This window comes from Ochotona curzoniae, unplaced genomic scaffold, assembly GCF_017591425.1.
Source record: "Ochotona curzoniae isolate NIBS_2020 unplaced genomic scaffold, NIBS_Ocur_1.0 contig_1274, whole genome shotgun sequence".
NCBI classification, from domain to species: Eukaryota; Metazoa; Chordata; class Mammalia; order Lagomorpha; family Ochotonidae; genus Ochotona; species Ochotona curzoniae.
The window spans coordinates 32,092,856-32,097,538 of NW_024465023.1; the positions used below are offsets into that span (position 1 = coordinate 32,092,856).

The 4,683-nt window shown below is 51.0% G+C and overlaps 1 pseudogene; it reads right to left on the reverse strand.

Annotated features, from left to right (window-relative positions):
* Window positions 1-395: 395 nt before the first annotated feature.
* Window positions 396-2,155, reverse strand: LOC121171670 (annotated as a pseudogene).
* Between the last annotated feature and the right edge of the window lie 2,528 nt (window positions 2,156-4,683).

Consider the following 4,683-nt stretch of genomic DNA (forward strand, 5'->3'; position numbering starts at 1 on the left):
GGCCTGGGGACAGACCAGAGATCAATCTGTGCTGGGTGGGGCTCAGACCCACACCACGGGCCAGCTTCAGGTGGCACTAGTTAAGTCCATTCCCTCTCCCAACCCCACAACACCACTATGCCATTGTCATCCCCACAGCATCCTTGCTGTGCATAGGACACTCAGTTCTCCTACCTGAACCATAACGATTGCTTCCTTCCGGGTGCCACAGATGTTTTTCTCTCTCTCCTTGGCTCAGTTGCCCATACAGCGCACAGAGGGAGCCTTCCAGAAATACAGCTCCAGTCATGTTACTGTCTCCAGTGCCCACCAGTGGCCTCATCTGGGTTGTGCTAGCCCCAAATGGGAACGGTGGGCATGAAATGGCCAAGGACGCCATATCTGTTGCTCTACTCTCAGAGGTTGCTGGGGCTGAGGAAGATGCCATTAAGCAGTAACTCCATCCTCTGAACACAGCCCAGACAGGTAGGCAGAGCCTGTGTCTGTTTCTAGCCCGAGAAGCCTAGGTAGCCCACTCTGATTCAAAAAAAGTGGAAAGATATGGGTCTTGCCTCAGGCTTAATAACCTTCCTGCTGGCACAGAGCCCTATGGCACTTGGGGGCAGCTCAGATTAGGCTTCAATTATCCTGGGGGGGGAGGTCTTGTCCTCCCACTTTGAGCATGCACTCCAATCATGGTTTTCCTTAGCTGATCCATCCTATCTCACACACACACACACACACACACACACACACACACACCATCCTTCCCTGTTATTCCTTCCCACCCTCCATGTCACAAGAATCTGTTAAATGCTAATTGATTGTTCTGTACTTTCTTTATTGGGGGGTGGGGAGGACGCCTGAGCAAGGGTCAGAAATTTTGCTCTTGGCATGGTGGGTTTGGTTTATATATCATTTCAAGACTTTCTATACTGGTCCTATTCACAGCATAAAAACAATCTCGTAAGGTTAAAAAAATAAATAAATAAAAGCCGCTCCAGAAGAAAAAAAAAAAAAAAAGGTGCAGGGAATAAGGAAGAAGCAGCACTGTAGAAAGTCCAGCTGCTGAGCACCGGCTGGTCCCAAAGAGCCAGCGCTGCAGCTCGCCCAGGCAGAGGCCCAGCTGGGGCAGTCACTTGTCTTCCGTATCCAGATGTCGTGAGCCCCCACAGAGCTGCTCATAGGGCTCTGTTTCTGGCCACTCTCCAGAGCCGGCTTTGTTCTCAAGGTAGCATCTTTCATCGTAGTGCAGTGTGTCGTCTTTCTTCCGAGCTTCCACACTCTGGGCAGGAGGCTCTGTGAGCGGAGTCACCGTGTGTTCCAGAGAGGATGTGGATGCTGTACTTTCCGGAGACTTGAGCTCATTTATTGCTCTCAGATCCTCCATGATCTCTTCATCTGTCAGCCGATAGTTTAGCTGAACAACGGCAGGTTTACTCTTCTTGTCCGGGATGGGGTTAGAATTGTCTGGTGGCCTCTGGAACTTTTTGTTCATGATGGGATTCACTTCCATAGAATCTTCAGTCAGTTGCATCAATAGTGTTTCATCTGCAATCATTTTCGCACTTTCTTCTAACTCACCAATCAGGTTGTCTTTTAGTTTGGCCCTCTGATCTTCAAACTCTTTCAGTGCTGCCTCCTTTTCTTTAATGTAATTTCTTTCCACTTGTTCGGTTTGTAGCTTGAGGAAAAGTTCCGCATTTTCGATTGCTTCTTCATACTGCTGATGCAGTTGTTTTATCCTCTCTTGATACTCCTGTAAGGTGCCTTCCTCAAGTTTTTGCAACTGCGTCTTCAGAGAAGCCAGCTCTTCATGATACATCTGCTTCTTCATGTCTATCCAGTCCTCTAAATCAAGTTCTGCCAGATCAGAGTTACTAGCGCCCTCGGCGTCGTCGTGGGACTCGGACTCGGACTCGGGCTCCACGGTTGGACAGCGGCTCTCGTCGCCCTCAGCATTCTCCTGCTCTTTATCCTCATCGGAACGGTGCTCCGGAGTCGGAGCCGTTGGCTCTTTGGCCGGGTCCGTGGCCGGGTCCGTAGCCGGGTCCGTGGCCTGGTCCGTGGCCGGGTCCATAGCCGGGTCCGTAGCCGGGTCCGTGGCCTGGTCCGTGGCCGGGTCCATAGCCGGGTCCATAGCCGGGTCCATGGCCTGGTCCGTGGCCGGGTCCATGGCCGTGGCTGCGGCCGCAGCCGCAGCCGCAGCCGCCTCCGCCTCAGCCTCAGCTGCAGCCACAGCCGCAGCTGCAGCCAACAGCCCCGAGGCAATCATGCCGCCTCTGGCCGCAACTGAGCTCGCCGGGAAGGGGACTGTGCCACTCGCTCTGGGGACTAGCAGCACCCCACCAGCATCCCCAACAGGAGAAGCCCAAGTCCAGGAGATCCCGTCACCCTCACTGTCTCCGCCGAGCTCGGCGCTTGGCAACAGGGGCGTCACACTAAAATTGACTTCCGGGTCGCGAGCTGTTCAAAGACAGCCTGACTCCACCATTCTAAAGGGAATGAAAGGGGCCCTGGCGTGGTAGCCTAGTGATTAAAGTTCTCACCTTGCACGCACAGATCCCATATGGGTGCTGGTTTGTATCCTGGCGGCCCCGCTTCCCATCCAGCTCCCTGCCTGTGGCCTGGGTAGGCAGTGGAGGACGGCCCAAAGCCGCGAGAGATCCGGAAGAGGCTCCTGGCTCCTGGCTTCGGATTGGCTCGTCTCTACCTGTTGTCGCCATTAGGGGAGTGAGCCATCAGGCGGAAAATCTTCCTCTCTGACTCTCCTCCTCTCTGTATATCTGACTTTCCAATCAAAATAAATAAATCTTTTAAAAAAATAAGTAAAGGGAATGGAAAGACCTACAGATGAGTTCCCCCCACCTCCCCTCGCCGTAACCCCAGCACCGTCTTAAAGTCCTCAACAGGTGGCAGGAAAGGGGTGAGGGCGCAGTCTTTAGAGTCAGGCAAACATCTACCAAACTACGTGGCCTCAATCACTAGAACCTGGTGATGAGAGGAGTCCCGAAGGCAGAGGAGTTAAGGAGATGCAGGACTCAATGAAAAGCAGGTATCTTTATAAAAGAAAGCACCTTCACGGGGCTAATGGTACCGGTACTCACCAAGGGGAGGGCTCTAGAGGAACTCTGTGCTCCCACCTTTTTGATACCATACCTCTTCCACTCCATGGTTGCCACAGAACACAGCATTGAGCAGAACTCAGTTTGGAAAATCCTGGCTCCACGTGCCTGTGTGCAACTCGATTCTGACATCTGCTTCTGCCTGCAGCAGAGACTTTGCCTCCTCCAGGAAGCTCATGCCAGTTGGTTGCACCCATTGTGCAGCCTTAATTCTCTTAACGGCACTTAGGTGCCTGTTTTCCTCATACCCTATGCCTCGATCTGGCGTGTCAGTTACAACTAGATAGCTGTTTCCATATGTGTCTCCTATATGAGATGTTGAATTTCTGGTAGACGGGAGCTGGGATTTATTTCAGGTTTTGGGCCCTGAGCCTAGCACAAGGCCTAACAATTCTCAGTAAATACTGGATGAAGACATGGAAAAGAAAGAAATAGAAGGTAAAGAATGAAGAGAGAAACAAACGGGAGTCAAAGGAAAGAGACGGTCAGAGACAAAGGTAAGTCTCCAGAAAGTTTATCAGGAAGCCACCAGAATGCTCCGAGTTCTGGGTGTCAAGTTAATGGACCTGAGTGGCTGTGTATTATCTGAGATAATCTATGCAGCTGCAACAGTGATGAATGACCACTCTTGGCTTTCAGGCATCCAGTTAGGCTGCGTTCTCCACTCCATACTGAGGGAGAAATGTACATTAGGTCAGGCCAGGATGTCCACTACATTGATGAAAACCACATGTATCAAAAAGCTGAGGTAGTTCATCCTCCAAGTCAAGTGGTCCAGTCTCTAGGTTGGTTGGCTCCCATTTGGAGCATAAGCAGCCTGGTCAGTGTCAGGGTCTACTTCACTGAGCCCTGCATGCAGGCTGCTGTCAGTATGTCCTTGAGAGTAAGAAAATCCAAGCCTGTGATCTCACCCGCCACTGCAGGAAGGAACGAGAGGGTCTGGACCCTAGGCTGGGTCCACCTGCATAATGCACCTCTTGTCCCTTTGGGTCTCTTTCTTTCTCCCTCCCTCTAAGTGGGGAAATAGGAAAAGGAAAGACAGGCTGAGGTTAGCGTTTTGATGGGCTTTGTTGAAGGTAGAACCTTGGTGCCCGGCATGGAATCTTGCTTACAATAAGTGCTCAATAAGTGCTCAATAAGTGTTTGTTGAAATAAATGAACTTGGACTAGCAGGGTGAGCTGGGGAGCTGCAGTGAGGCTCAGGAGGCTCCTATAGCCCCACCTGGTTCAAAAATGCAGCTCTGAACCTGCCACAGGCCCTGGATTTCCACCATTGCAGGCTAACCTTTGAAGAGTTGAAGTGTTGTCTTCAGGCAATCCCTTTGAAATGCAAACACACTATCAGTGAGGAGAGATCAGCATTTGGTCACCTCATGTATGCCCGCCAATATGCTCTAACATCTGTCCTTTGAACAAGCATTGACACCACCAACACCATGGCAGACTCTACCTTCTTAACAAATGTAGAAGTGTTAAGATGCCTGATTGTTAATGAATAGGTGCCATGCTGTATACCAGATATCTAGAGCTTATTCATCTTTCATATGATAATTTTATAGCAGTTGCCTGTTTCTCACCC